This window comes from Aptenodytes patagonicus, chromosome 5, assembly GCF_965638725.1.
Source record: "Aptenodytes patagonicus chromosome 5, bAptPat1.pri.cur, whole genome shotgun sequence".
In the NCBI taxonomy this organism is placed as follows: Eukaryota; Metazoa; Chordata; class Aves; order Sphenisciformes; family Spheniscidae; genus Aptenodytes; species Aptenodytes patagonicus.
In genome coordinates, this window is record NC_134953.1 from 75026176 (window position 1) to 75042076 (window position 15901).

Genomic DNA, 15901 nt, shown 5'->3' on the forward strand with positions numbered 1-15901 from the left:
GGAGGAGGATGAAGGAAGTTGAGGAGGAGTACGAGCCCTCCCAGCAAATCTTGGTCTTCGAGCCCAAACTGAGATTCTTCCCATCCCATACAAAGCTTTTTTTAGATATGTGTATGAAGCAGAGAACTTTGGCAAAATCTGGGTAGTAGAAAAAGGCTGAATGTTTTAGTGTCTGAGGCTTTTGGCAACCTGCATAGTTATGTTTACCTCAAGCCTGAGAGGAGGGGACAGAGGAATCCAGCACAGGGAGTGTACACTTCAGACTGAACTGTCTGTGCAGACTGGTGGTTTTGAGTATTCGCTGCCTAATTTAGGGGGAATTTATTGCAGAAGGTATGGATAGGGCTCTCCGTTTTGCTTTTTAATGTACTGCTACAGTCTTTTTCCCCCTCCTTCACTTTCCTTCCCATTTTGCTGTTTTAATAAGAAGAGGAATGACTTGAACTACTGTATGTATTTTTCCTTAGTCATTTTTGGTTGCAAAAGAAGTTGCAGTGGCTGATGTAAAGCAAGAACCCAAGTTATTTCCTTTTCAGCTACTGAATTTAGACTCTTGCTAAACATCATAACGAATTTCTACTCTAACTAAATGCATGCAAGTATGTGTTTCAGGAGCCATGTGGGATTCCTGATTATGTGGAAAAGTCCATCATGTGTGTTGAACTGCAGAATTACATCTGTAGACTGCTACCACCACGCTTCTAGGATACTTAACAGATCACTGTGTATGAATAATTAGTATATTTATTTAAATAAAGTTGTGAAACTGGAAGGTTCTGAATGTTTTTCCTACTATTGTGGCAATTACAAAACCAAATGTTGTGGTTTTCTTGCTGAATACATTGTTTTATTGCCCCGTGAAGGACTTGGTCCTAGAGGCTAAGGACTGATTCTGTACTAAAGTTTAATCGACTGCATGTGCAAATCCAGGTAGAGCGTAGATGCTTCCATCTTGGGCAGATAAGGAATGTTGTATCTGCACTCAGAGTGTGTGTGCTTTGCTTTGCCTTTCTTCTCTGCCAAGATTGCTGAGGAGCACTGCAGTTTCTGTGGTAGTGCCACACTGGGATAGGACTGAGGTCAGTTCATTTTGCCCTGTTCACCAAACAAGCAGCAGATGGCTGGTAGTATGCAGAAGCTGTTAACCTGGGTGAGGGTCAGGCTGATGAGGAGGAGCCTGAATGTGTGTGTGTGTCCAGTCTGGTTGACTCACCAGATTGGTGACTTGGTAAATGCCTTACCTTTACAGTCAAGGAATAGGAGAAATTAATATAGATACTTTTTGAATGCTTTTTGGAGATGTCCGAAATGGCTAATCCGCAGACATACAGGTTTGTTTCCCTCTATGCACACTGTTTTGTTTTGTCGCTTCCGAGGTACCGAACATCCTGTTGGCATCACGGGAAGGTGTTCAGTGCCTTGCACATTCAGCCTGTTGCAGGTCAGCTCTTGTTTCAGCTCTTCAGCTGAGACAGATACTGTGGACTTTGGTATCACACAACTGGAAGTTGGTGGTTGCCATGGGACCATCGAGTGTGACCCAGTTATGTACAGGATGGACAAACAGAGAGCAGCCCCAAAGAAATTTTACTTAATGCTTCAAAAGAGCCTATTTGTCATCATGAAGAACTTGGTGTTATTGTAGGAAGAAATATGTGAATGGAAAACAGAGATCTCTATGAGAAGATACTAAATAGCCCAAAAGCTGAAATTCTGGTTTAAAGAAAAAAAGACAACTACACTAACAGCCCTCTGGCTTCAGGACACATCTAGAAATTTCGAAGCAAGATACAGTAATTAAGGGGACAATGGATACATGAGAATTAGCACACATTAGAATTTAGGAAGCAAGTTAGAGAATTAACTCTGCATATTTTCTACAGCTGAAGTTCCGTTACAAAACAAATAATTCCAGTTACTAGATGGAGATAATAAAGTAGCTCATGCAAGAAAAGTAGAAATATTTGTTAATACTGTTCTGTATTTGGGAAGGTACAGAATGTGATACCATGAATGCCATTCCAACAGAGAATTAAATCTGTCTTAATGAATAAAGATTTATTACCTACTAGGGATAGACATATGTAAATCAGCAGCGCTATGACTTGATTGTTTTAAAGAGCTTGCTGAAAAGTCTGCAGGCCTGCAGACAGTTTTTAATAACTGTTGGCATTGAAGGTCTTAAAATTAACTGTGCCAGAGTAGACAAGGGAAGGGTGGGTGACCTATTTAACCATATTCTAGCTAGCTTGACATTAATCCTCATCAAAATATTGGAAAAGTTAATGCAATATTCAATTGATAAAACATTAGTCAGACTAATACCAGTCTGTATCACTTCAAGGGAAATGTGTCTTAGCAAATGTGGTGACATGCTGGAAACTTAAGTTTTACTTGAGAGAGTGACCTGCATGAGATGTAGTAAAGCTACGTCTTCAAAAGCCACCTGATGCAGGGGCAGGGAGATAGTCCAACCCTTGCGGTCCCCTACTACTCCCTGGCTCCTTCCAAGTGCTACCTATAGTTCCCTTTCTCGGCAACAGCAGAGGTAGTCAGTTAGGACTTTGACATACTGCTTTGGGACTCCTGTCCTGACACGTTAGTGCTATGTGGTATTGCAAAAATAAACGAATTAAGAACTGACTGACTGATGTTTAAAAGTTAGTCATTGATGGTGAATCATTATCAAATGGGAATGCCTCTAGGAATCTGTTTTAAGGATTGAGATTCCATTGAACCTTTTCATCAGGTACCTGGAGACAAGGACAGGATCTGTACTGATACAATTGGCAGGCCATGTCATGCTAGGCAGCGTGGTAAGCAAGGACAAGGCAGCTTGTACGGAGTAATCTGGGTATCCTGGTGAGCTGTATCAATCAAAAGTGCATTTTAATATGGTCTGATGCAAGATCATGGGGCCTGCAGGTGTTGCACTTCAATGTAGCGACAGAATAGGAGCTTGGGGAGAAGACTACTTGGGGGTGCAGTGAGTAAGCAACTGGACGTGACTGACCTCTTGCAGGGCAGCAAAGGTGTCTAAGTTTGGGTGTATAAGTAGGAGGGGCAATGGGCAAAAGAAGGTGAATTATGTATGATTCTGGGGTCGTGAGCAGCCTGTTGAAAACAGGAGTGAGTTCAGAAAAGAGTCAGAGGAGATATTTGAAGGCAGGGTGGTGTTCAGGTAGCACAAGGAGAGCCTGAAAAGCTCATTCTGTTGCTGGATCTGTTGTTTCTTGATAGATAAATGGGGTGACTTGATAATTGGCGGGAAGCACCTTCTGAGGGAGAGCACGCTGGAGGCTAAAAGGCTAGCAGAAACAGGCGTAACACAGCTGATGGCTGGGAGCTGAAATCAGGCAACTGAAAATAAGACACGCATTTGTAACGGTGAGAGAGCGTAAGCGCTGGAACAAATAAATGACAAAGGAAAGTGGTGGATTCCACCCAAAATGTTCCCAGGGCTGAAAGCTTTTCTGGAAGTGTTGTGTTAGGCAAACAAAGGTTTGGCTTACAGTTACGTGTAGTCCTCTGGGCTAAATACAGGAATAATTGAGTATAGAGGTCTGTGGTGTCCCTCTGGCTTCAGTAATTCATAGATGGGACTATACAAACCTGCAAAACAAAATGTTCCTTATATGCTGAATAATTGAGCACCAGCTGGCCTCTCTGATAGAAAGTATATAGAATGTGTGTGTGTGTATATACATACATACATGTGAGGCATATACATGGATGGTGCCTCTTGGCCCGAGATACATAGTTCCTCTGTTAAATATTTTGAGAGCAACAGAAGAAATTGGAGTCCACAAGTGGTTGCCAAGAGTTTCCTAACTATGCGTATGCTTCCTCATGGACTTAAACTGGGAAACATGGGTGCATTTCCACTCTGCTTATGCTAGGAAGTAATTCCTCTCTGCAGGGTGGATTAGCTCGTGTGTGGCGCTGCCTGCTCTCCTCTCTCTGGAACTGATCTTTTTTGCATATAACCAGTTTTGGAATCTTTGTGCTGCTCTTCTCTTGCAAAGTAGTAGCTCAGATCTTTCTGTTCCTCTTCTTGAAGGTGCACCTGAAGACGTGACAAGGAAAAGTAGAATGGAATGGAATAAGTGCAGTGGGAGGCTCACAAGCAATGAGTTTATAAGCAACATTTTTAAGGTTTTTTTGTTCGTTTGTTTGTTTCTTTTTATAGTGGACAATTAACCGCTGGAACTCGCTGCTGCATGATACCATTTTGGGTAAGAAGTAATATGATTCTAGGAAGGATTAGGCACGTCAGGGAATGAAATTATTTAGTTTCATATAAATCTATAAACCGTCTTGTTCTAGGGTTTAAAAATGTTTTGTAACAATGGGGTCTAACGTAGTGGGCAGATTATTCTATAATTGTTTACTAGGAAACTTCTTTTGCTGTAACATCTGTTTCTAGCTACTTTCAACAACAGGAACTGGTGATTCAGAGGTCTGTTTCTAAATTTAATATGAGAAGAAGCGTAGTGCTGGCTGAAGGAACACTGAGGGTGTGTGTACGAAGGGGAGGTGGTGATAAAGGGAGAACGCACCCTGCACGCTGAGATCTGTCATTGTGCCTCCGATTGCAGGGCATACATGCTGATCTACAAACAGAATATACATGGATCAGAGTAACAAACTGGTTTTGAGCATTCAGTTTTTCAGTGATCATACTGGTACAATGTCCATTGTATTTAAAGTAATCGATCTGCAGAGAAAATGCACGGTCTTTATTTGAGGATTGATGTCTTCAGAAGTGGAGAGGAATGGAATAGAGCAAGGAGATTTGAGATGTGGAAGGAAGAAGGCCTAGCTGTGTTTTTTGTCAAGCAAAAGTCTCCAATTTCCTTTATTAACTACTTCCTGATAGTTGTTTTGGAGAAAGCTTCTCTCTGTTCTTAAATTGAGAGTTACAAATGTTTCAATCTTCATCACTTTTTTTTTTCTTTTCCTTTTTTCCATCCCAAGGTTACCTGCAGGTGCACACGGGCACACCCACAACTTTATTTGTGTGTGACAATTGCATCTGGTAGATACTAATGGATGGAAATCGTTGACGGGGAGGTATAGGTACAGGCATAATGACTGTGGGGGTTGTTTCTGTGCTGCTTCTTTCATGGTCTCCAAGCACTGGGAGTAGCTGCTCAGCCTTGTTGGCAGTGTCTTACCTCAGTATGCTACTGAGACGTCACTTGAAGAGCAGAGAGCTCTTCTGTGTTTGTCACTGTTTGTGTCCACACAGAAACACATGTACATGCTCAAAGAAAACCAGTCAGGTCCTGGATGTGTCTTGTGACCCACATCTTTGCACTGTCCAAGAGTCTTGGTGGAAAGGAATCTGCAGAATTGCAAAGAGAGGGAGGGAAGTCTTAAAACAAGAACATCAGAAGAATGGCAATGCAATAAAAGTTTTAAAACTTGAGCAAATGCAAAAGATCAAGCATTTTAGCATCTCTGTCCTTGTAGGTGGCAATGGTTATTTTGTGGTTGTGCCATTCGTGGTCCAAAGATGGGACCAGTGGGTGGACTTCCTTTGAAGGTCTGTGCAATGATAAAAGTAACAGCTCAGTCCTACCTCCCTGGGCTGCCTGTCTAGCTTAAAATAGCACTAATCTGGCAAAGCATCGAGTAGGGATAGTGGACCTTTGAACAGAGGAAAATACAATATTGAAGTCATAGAAGCTGTGAATTAGCTCTTAAGAGCTTCATCAAGAAGCACAGTTGATAAGTGTGATATCTTGTGGCTCTTGTACGAATGCCATATTTTTCCCTGCGTGCAGTCATTCTAACACAAGTTAAATTCTTTGTTGTAGAAAAAGCTAAATATTTTGGAATGCTGAGTCCAAAACACAGATGATATACTGCGGCAAAAGACTTCTGTGGGATTTTTTTACGAGATGGATTTTATTTGTTAAATGAGTTTTCAGTAGTTCTTCAGTACATGCTATTGTATTGCTTGCATGATGTCTTACAGTGTCACTGGTCTGATCTGGACTGTGATGACTGAATAAATTGCATCATTTGCTAACTGTGGAAAGATGGCTTGATCCGTAAGACACATTTGTGTATATGTGCATTTTGTAATGTAATTGTAAATCATAAATTAAAGATGTTCAGTTAATGCCAAATACAAGCTGTATCCATAGCTCTTGGTGTTCTTGTCTGCCCACAGGAGTTCCAAGAGTCAAAGGGGATCACAGAGAAAACTGAAGCTGCTTTTGTACTTTGAGGGGGAGAAAGTAATGAAATAAGTTATGTAGTCTAAGACATCTTGAAAATGGAGACTTTTAAGTGGTCTTTGGGCTTCTACCAAGGAACATGCTGCTGGCATTTTGGTTTTGAGCATTAGAGGAAAGAAAACACTAGAAATCCCTTGGCTTTCATCTACAGAGAAATAACTGCACTTTGCTGCTATGTTTTTGGCCGTATTGGTTTTTGGCACGGTTGTGGTAATTTATAGTTTTATATCCTGTGGGTTTTCAGTGACTTAAATTACTAAGAAAAGAAATAGTTTGTCCTGTGGTGGTTGGTGAGGTGGTGTTACAGTTGGCAGGGGGACCTTGTCTAGGAGTTGGAGGATCAGACCTGTAGTCTGTTGTGGCGTTGACAGTGACAGCTGTCTCAGAGGAGGACTGGAGAAGACTATAGTAGCTGTCTGTGGTGACATAACCTGGTGGATTGTTCCTTGCTGACCTTCGCCTTGGACTATAGAGGTGTAGAGCTCCTAATTAAAAAGCTTAAATGCAAGTCTAACCTGGAAAGCTTGAATATTTCATGTTAATCTGCTTATGCTTTTGCTCATTGCTAATAAACTTTCATTTTGAGTCTGTGTTACCGTGAGAGGGTAGAAGGATCTCTATTCAGATCTCTGTTCAAATTGCAGCTATTCACAAACAGCAACTCAGAAGCAAGAAATCATTTTATGTAACTGGATAATGTCAAGCATGCCATCATCACACAATTTTTTTTTTTTTGTTGTTAACTGAAGGCAGTAAAGATTCCCTAATAAATGAGTCACAATAGCATTATTGCTCTTATTTATATAACTTGAGATCTTGTAGCCTAAGCCTGTTGGCCTTTACCTCCATGAGTGTTTTAGTTTTTGATGGGAGTTTTGTTTTTGTTTTAAAGCCACTTCCTGATTACTCATTTTGTTTGTTTCTTGCACATATACAGCCAGTTGTGTCTTCTCCCTTTAGGGGTGGAAGTAAAGCTTTATCACAACTCGCTTCTCTTAATTTGACAAAGGAAGTATCAGTGAATATGGCCAGCTTCAGCAAGTAAGTCTATGCAGAGCACTAAGAAGTGTTATCCCTAGATTGACTGTATGTGGAAACCTCAGCCACACTTTCTGAGGAAGAGTTCCAATAACTGGAGAGAAATAGTTTTATTTGTGAATTGTACACCCGCATGGAAATAGCAAAATTTCCTGCTAACATATATCCTTCAATGATACCTCTGTTAAATCACTTTTCAGGATAGTCACATATTAAGGAATAATTCCAACACACTACTAATATTTGCAAACTTTTTTAGGATGTCTTTACTTTGTGACTTTTCCTGTGGTCAAAGTGTTGCTAATGTAGAAGATAAAAGGAGATTTATTCCTGTTTCTAGGCCACGACATAAAGGTTCTTCCTTCTATAACTGATCAAGCTTGAAACTTTGCCTTCCTCAAACGCTCTGCCGTGTTTTACAGTACGAAATTTGATGCAATTCAACTGAATTTTTGGACTGTAATCTTTTTGAGACAGAATTACACAATGCATAATGCAGTAAGGCTTTGATATAGAGTAGGAAATTGAACCTTTTATGCAATATAAATATCAAGTGCTAGAAGAGTCTAGCTCTTTGTCCAAAAATCACTTTTTTTTTTTTTGTTTGAATACAAAGGAACTCTGACCAAGACCCAGGAGCTGAGTGCTACACAAGGAGCATAGAGCGTACAATGCAAGTATTGTGAAAGGTAGTGGCATCTGATGCATGGCACGATGAGACAGAGAGAGGATGCTTCTAATGAGTCAGGAGCAGGATTGCCATAATGGTCTGTCATGTAAAGAGTGTTTTAACCCAAAAGTAGCTCTGCCACTCGTTACAGAGCAAGCAGCACAATAAGCCATTAGCCCAATTTTGGGACAAGGCTGCAACGTTCCATCAAGCCTAAAGAACAATGTCTGACTGCCAGCCAGCTGTTGTACTGGCTCTTCCCTTTCTTGGCTTCAAACCCAAAATAACAGCCATCTCATGCCTGCTTACGTGTGGCGAGCGAGGATCCAACTTCGGGATTTCCGCAAAGGCCTTGTGATCCAGGGCCGCTTTACTGTGAACATGGACGTGGCTGTGTCCATGTGCAAGAACTTACAGCAGTAGCACATCACTTCTTAAAGTCATCATTTCGGGTCTGTCCGGCAAGGTCAATTGGTGCTGTGTGTGGATGTCCCCAGCTTTGTGACGGGGGTAGAGAACGGTCCTTTACTTTGGCTTCCTAAAGCAAGTCTGTTCTTGGGAAACTGAAACCAGTGAAGCCTTAAAGGAATAATTTAATTAAGTTTTGTTAATTCAAAGTCACTTGGTGGCTTTATATCTAAGAGAAAGGGTTTGTACTGTTAGCCTTTGAGGAACTTGAAACGGAGATTAGAATTGCTGTTTAGCCTAAAAGGGAACAAAAACTATTGTAGAATTCTGGGCCTTGATAACATTTTTCTTGTTTAAAAAAAAAGTACTTGAGGCATAATTTGGCAGGCAAAATTCTTGGTCAGACAGGCTGTTACAAAACCTTATAATAAATTAAATGGATGGTTTCGTTCATGGTTTTTGTCTGGCCATGACAAATCCTAAACTCTTAACTGACGGTTTATGGGAATGTAGTCATGTGTATATTATTGCTGTACACCCACATGCACAGGCAGTAGTCCAAGTGTGCAGATGAGATAACAGGAACATATAAATAAAGCGGTTGGCTAGTTGTCCTAACGTTCTTGAGTAGATCCTTGTTAAAACAGTGCCAGTCAAACTTATGAATAGATCTGGTGTATCAAAGATTACTCGCATTTAGCTATGATGCGATACAGGTCACTGTGTGGGCATTTTGTGGCCATTTTGTGGTTTTGTTTTGTGTTGAGTCAACAATTTGAAATGCAAACCAAGAGCTCAAGTAATCCCTGCTGTCTCCTGATAGTTGCAGGTTGCCTCTAGGTTAGCCTGTTCCAAGAGAAGGGTGTTTGCAGGCCCGTAGGGTGGTGCCACCTGTGGGAGCAGAACGCTGTAGTTGTCCTGTCTCGCACCACCACCACTGCACTGGAACTGGTGTTTTCTGGCGCTGTTACAAGATAAAAGCACCATTTGCTCCGTCATTCCTGCTTCATATATGTGAGTAGGTGATGCCCTGTCCATCACACGTGCCTATAGAAATACTGCTGGAAATGATGTTAAAGAACAATTTGCCTTAGGACAAGTCCTGAGTCTCCACCTTGTTCTGCACAGGACACCAGGGCAGCAAGGGGGGCTGGATTGCACCTCTTTCTGAAAGCCTTGCATTATGCTTGGTGGAAGGCACAATGAGAGCCAGGACTCTGAAATCATTGGTGATATACTTGCACAAGCTCAGACGTTCCGTTTCCCCTATTTTTTGAAATCTTGGCATGCTGGTGGGAGGGCTAGAAGATGATTTAGAAGGAAAGGACCCTTCTTCTCCCAGGTCACTATGGTGCTAGTGCTGTGTCCTGAACTTGCCTTGCTGGTTATCTGTGCTTGCACAGATCCTCCTGGGGACCTGACTGGCGCCTGCTGGAGGATGTGAAAATTACCTGGTTTGGCTGTGTATTGAACCAATAGCAATAACAAAACCTGACTGTTTTGTTTTCCTCCAGTTAGAGGGCAACTCTCCTTTTATTTCTGTAGCAGCTGGGGAGCGGCTATTGTGCTGCTTTAAGTGATGAGGAACTTGCCGAAACAAGTTCCAGTGGCGAGCACCTGGGGTAAGGGGAAAGCTGCCTGCAGAATAAGAAAAGCTGCCTCTGGACCGATTTCCCCATTTGGCCATCCAAGCAGATAGCACGTTGGCTGTAAAAGTCAGACAGACAGCGACATGGTACATGACCGCATGTCTGTGAAGGTGGCTGCCAAAAACATTATTGTGAGTGCGTGGGGAAGGCTGTAGTAATCACGGCAAGGTGGTAAGTGCTGGAGCAGGAGTAGCATCTGTCTGTAGATGAGATTGAATAAAATGTCTCCTTTCTGTATTTTTATTTTGTTTATTTGAGTTGAACTGAAGTACATACTTGGAAAGCTTCATTGTCTGTTTTAAAACAGATCTGACTGGAATGGAAACCTCTGTCTATTTTACTGGAAAGGTAGGTTTCAAGCGCTGTTATGTTTAGTGCCTTATTTTTGAGATAGCATCATCCTCAAACCAGTGGGAAGGAGTATGGCTAAGTATATAGGGATGCTGCAACTGTAAATTGATTTATCTGGACATAATGTTAAGCCTTTTCAAAGATAGCAGTGCATTAAAATGTTAAGTTTGATTACACTTTTAATCACACTGCTATCCCACTTTTTCTATCTTTTTCTGGAAGCCTGATGGGTTTTGTTTTTTTGCTTTGGATTTTACGGCCACAAACGTGCTTGTCATTCCCTAACAAATAATCACTTTTAGATTGTAAGCCTTCGGGGGCAAGGGTTGTCTGCCCGCTCCCTGCTGGAGAGCCCTCAGTGCAGAGGTTACAATTCCAGCTGGAGCATTTGGGTCAAATCATAATATAAATTTAGCAATAGTAAATATTTAAATTGGAGGCTGTATGGATCTGTTGGTGCTGATGAATGGCAGCAAGCAACGCAACTGAGCCTCACTGAACCTTTTTGCAGAGCTGGAAGCTTGTTAGAGCAGGAATGCTGCCGTCTCGGGGAAGAAAGTAAGTCTTTTGGAACATTCTTGATATTCTTAAGGCAACATTTTGAATGGGGTTTTGAGAAAATACAGCATAAAAAGGAAGGAGGTGATCTGAACTCATCAGCAAAATTTCAAAACAACAGCCTCCAAAATACGTGTTGTAGCGTAATTCCCTTTTATGCTTAAGTACTGAGATTGAAGTACACACCCTGAACCAAACAATTATGGGACTAGATGGACTAAGTAAATAGCTTGCCGCTTACAGAAAGCAGCTTAAGTTTGGGAGAGGAAAAAGAAATATAGTAAACTTCAGTAAATCCCTTTGAGGATAAATGCTTCAGCTGCAGGCATTTTTCCTGGCGTGAAACCACTGGAGATTCAGCTATTGGAAGCTTGGCAGGAATGCGGTAACATTAATAAGTCATCCTTCATCTGTTGATCAGTTTTATGTGAGAAGCCACCGTTGTTACCCATCTGGCAGGATGTCCAAAGCATAGAAGATCTCTTTGCTTGATAAAGAGCAGGTAGGGTTGGGAGCAGGCTATCTGTTGTGCGGTGTCTACCCGGGGTGGGGGGAAACAGGGTGGTGGGAGGGGTGTCGGAGGCTGCTTATCAGTTACCTCGAGTAGTGTCTGTGACATGGCTTTACAGCTAGTCCTTGGCTTGAGTGAGGAAGTCTCCCCTTCTCCCTGGGGAGAAAAGAAGCTGCGTGACATTTAAGTAGGAACATAGTTTGACTATTGTCCCATAAAGAGCTGGAGAGGCTGTGTATTTGAAAACTGAGGGTGCAGCCTATTTATTGAGCTGTAGACTTGCCTTTGTTTTTATCAAGGCAGCTCTATGTTGGCATAGTGGGTAAAAGGAAAGGTGGAATTAAAGTGTGCTTTTTCATATCCTGATTCTCAGCTGCACTTGATGCACCTTCCTACTGCTCTTGCCACAGAAAAGATCTTGGCAGAAGTAGAGGAACTCTGATGTGGGAGTAGGAGGCTGGTGTTTACATGTAGCTTCTTGTGTCGCTGGGTGCTTTTTGGTGGGTTTTTTGTGTCTGTGTTTAATTTGCTTTTGTTGTTTTAGTTTTCTAATTTAAGTGTGACCTTTCCTAGATCACTTTTAGCTAATGGATATAACAGAAGCGTCACTGCAGGTACTTGAAAATACAGCAGCTTATACATGTGCAAATCTTGTATATGAAACTTCTGTTTAATGTGTAACCCAGTGAGAGTCACTGTGTTTGCTGTTCTGTCTGAAGAGATGAACCAGCTCAGGTAGGGAACAATGGAGCCTGTTCTTTAGTTAAAGGAACTTTTTGTCTGCTCTTGGCTCTAGATCTCTGTGAGGATGCTGTAAATGTTCCAGTGCAAGGTCGCTGACATGTCCATTAAAAATAAAAAGAAGGAAAGTATTCATTGAGAATAACTTACTTTAGTTACTCAGTAAACCTGCTTCCATTCTGATGGGAATACGGTTTAGAAATTAAGTAAATCTAGACTTCAGTACCATGAGTTAGGGTGGAGAGGTCATTTTGCCCTTAAGAGGGGCTATTAAAACCTACAGCAACGTGAGTATAAGCGACACATTTCTTTTTCTTTGGTAGGCACTCCTTCCTATTCTTCAGGTATGTTTAGGGTGTGTAGTTAAAGGTACTAATATATCCTGTAATAAGATTTGTATCTTTACATTCTGTGGCTTAAAATCACCAAACTAGCTGCTCTATGCCAAGTTCAATTTCTTACCGCTTTTGAAGTTGCCCCAGTTTCAAGTGAATCCAGAACAAGACGAGACAGAGACTGGCAGCGTGTGTGGCTGTGGATCAGAAAGGAGTATTTTTCAGAAGAATTGCATGAGTCGCTCAGTGCCATCTCTACCTGAGATCAAGCTATTTCATATAACAAACTTTGTAGCCATGTGGACTTATTTACGTGAAAGCAAATTTAAATAACATCTCAGGGTCTAAACCATTTTTAACTGTTCTGTTTTTCAGATTTCTAAACTAAAAAGGAAATATAATTGTTATTTTTTTCCTTTTTCTCTTCCAATCCTTTTAATTACTTTTTAAAAAATTGTATCGCTGGGGTTTTTTTAGTAATAAAAAGCAGCCTCTAGGGACTAGAGTTACCAGATGTGCTTTTATTTTGGTGCAGCTTGCTTTTGCATCTTGATAAATTCCCAAAGTGCTCTGGTCAGTAGAAGCGCCAGATGTTTACTGTGTGTTCCTGTGCTTCTGATAGCGGTCGTGAAAACACTGCAGAAACATCACTGGCTAAAAGATAGGGGAACAGCAGATTTTGAAATGGCAAAGGGATTAAATGTTTAACACTTGAGCGCAAGCAACTGTTAGAGTTTATTGGATGGTGTAACTTTTAATTGCATTGTACGTCCATGTCAGCACAGGTTAAATCAATGGCAGTAACTTTCAGTTGTGTCTGTACTTGAGTAAAAGCACTTAGTGTTAAACTGGGGGTCTTGCACACCCAAGTTAGGCTGTCTTTTCAAGATTACCAGTTTGGGTATGTTTTAGGAATTCTGTGAAATGAGATACAAAGTGTCCGCTCGCTGTTTTTGCTGTAGCCTGGCTAGGTAAAACAGAAAATGCTGCTGGAAACCTGATCGCTCAGCCTTAGCGTTGCTTCTTTGATCACTGGTGATGTGCTGCCTCGGATAAAAGAAGGGTGAATCAGTATTGTGTAAATAATGGCGGCTGTAACAGCAATGTAAGGTTTGGAGTGCATGTGCCAGGGTACACCGAGGCATGTCTTTGCCTTCATCCGCAAGGTCCTTGTTACTCTGCTGTAGGATTTCTGTTCACGCAGTTGTGCTGTGCAAGATTCATGTTCTTCCTGAAAGAAATTGCCTGTCAAATGCCTCTGCATTCATGGACTGTTACTTACAGATATGAAGAGCATAACTTCCATATTTACCCCTGCTGGGGTCTAGCCTCATTAGTCATCTCTCTTGGTTTCTTGCATGTTGCCTTGCTAGGTGGTTTGTTTTATAACTGTAAAATCACGTGGTTAACTGACTTGAACTGTAACACGTATAGTTATAATACTGAGCTCTTCACCAGCTAGAGAGACCCACGCAGAGGGATGCTCAAGGACCACTCTCCTCTCCACTCTTGTTTCTTTCTCCTATCTCTTCTCTCACGCCCTTTATGGTCTCAGGTGCTACTAACCTGCGCGAAGTGGGGACAGAGCAGTGTTGCTGAACATTCAGCTTAGGATCTCTCCGAGCTGTTCAAGGTCAAAAACTGGCAAGTCGTATTCTGAAAGATACTGAGTGCCTGCACTGCACTCTAAAGCCTGGGGATAAATGTGGATAAAAACTGAAGCTTGTGCTTTTGGTCAAAGCAGCCCTCTCGTAAGAGCATGGCTCAGGGGTACTGCAGTAGGCAAAGTGGGCAGTTGCTCATTTTCTGCGCTCTGTGGACACAGAACTTGCATGCGGCAAACGCAGGGTTAATTGCGTTAATAAGCTTTGGGTGCTTTGGGGAGCTGGTCAGAAGTACAACATTGGGCTCCTGTTTTGACAGTCATCCTTAAACAGACCTCTCGGGTCATTTACAGCAAGGCAAGAATGAGGTATGATTTGAGAGTTTATTGTTAGGGAAATTATGGCTGCTAATACTGCTTTTTAAATATCACATTGATTACAAAACCATCTGTGTAGGAGTGGTGTATAGCACTAGACCTTCAAAGAGCTGGTAAACAAGGAAGATTCAGTGTAAACACTTTAATAGCAGGATCCAAAAGTAGGTTAGAGTGTTATACAACCTGAAAAAGCCCAGCTTTGAAGGGCAGAATTTTTGAAGATTTAAAAAAAGAAAAAAGTTTTTTATAGATTTAATTTTTGTAAATGGGTACTAATTTGACATTGATTATATAAAGCAAGAATCTTATTTTTGTCTCCAACTTACTGAAGCCTAATATTTCTGTATGCAGTCTGAGAGAAATTAGATTTTGATAATTTTTCGTTTACCGAATTACTGTCAGTCAGGTTAATGTTGTTCATAAAGATGATGATTCCTTAGTTGGTGAATTTATTTACAGTCTATATTAGAGACTATATATTTCCTTCAAGGGAAAGTCCAAAATTATAGCTGTACAATTTGGGCAGTGGGATGGGGGAACCTGGGAGATGGGTTAGTTGTGGGGGTTTTTGTTAGGTTTTTTTTTGTTTCTGAAATAATGAGTGTATGAGTGGTGCTAATTAATCCTCCTTAATCATGCAAGTATATTACCAAATAACAGCATCATATTTTTCCGTATATATTTATATAATGAGTTTAGTTATAATTAAAAGCTATTGAGGAACTCTTGTTCCTTAGTTGGAATGTTTTTCTCTACAGGAAATCTCCTTTCAGCTTTGTGTTCGTTGCTTTCTCCTTATTCAGTTATCATCCATTACGCCCACAGAGCATCTTGTGGTACACCATCTCTAAAATACTACCTTCAGGGTGACATGCAATTAATTTTAAGAAAGTCAAATCATACAGAAAATATCCCATCCCATAGAAATTTGCTTAGCCTGGAATATCAAATAGGCCAAACAAATAATGATTTGCTCAGTCAAGGGGTAGCCAAACAAAAACAAACCAACCCAGATCTTGCAGATTGATCTGTAACTGGTAGATTTGGTCGCTGTCAGATGTTTAGGGAAGAAATAGTGAGTGGGAATTCTTGTCATTCTAATTTGGTGGAAAAAAAAATGGAAATCTTTTTCCATGCAGGTTTCTTATGTTAAATCCGTTTCTGATCTTCCTGAGACAAAAGCACTAATCAGGAAGTATCTGATACCGTAAGCCGCGCTGTAGTCCTTGATTTCTGGTGTTGGTTAATATTCTGCAATACTTCCCGTCGCTGAAGAAGTAGCAAAACATTTCATATAGCAGAGAAACACTATTAAAATACCTACTTAAAAATATCTATGTTGTATTTTATTGTGGAATGTTGCCTGGGCTTTTCAGGCAATAGGGACACTCAACGTGCAAATCCATGCTTA

The 15901-nt window shown here is 41.1% G+C and overlaps 1 protein-coding gene across 5 annotated transcripts in view; it reads left to right on the forward strand.

The window, feature by feature from the left end:
* LRRC8D (leucine rich repeat containing 8 VRAC subunit D) overlaps positions 1-15901 on the forward strand; it is a 54458-nt gene that overhangs the window by 27306 nt on the left and 11251 nt on the right. Inside the window, exon 1 of one of the 5 annotated variants that reach the window (XM_076340575.1) lies at positions 4136-4155. The exons of the other annotated variants lie outside the window; for them this stretch is intronic. The gene's annotated coding sequence lies outside the window, so the exon portion shown is untranslated. Of the gene's footprint in view, positions 1-4135; positions 4156-15901 lie in introns of those variants that run through there. 5 annotated transcript variants of the gene reach the window in all.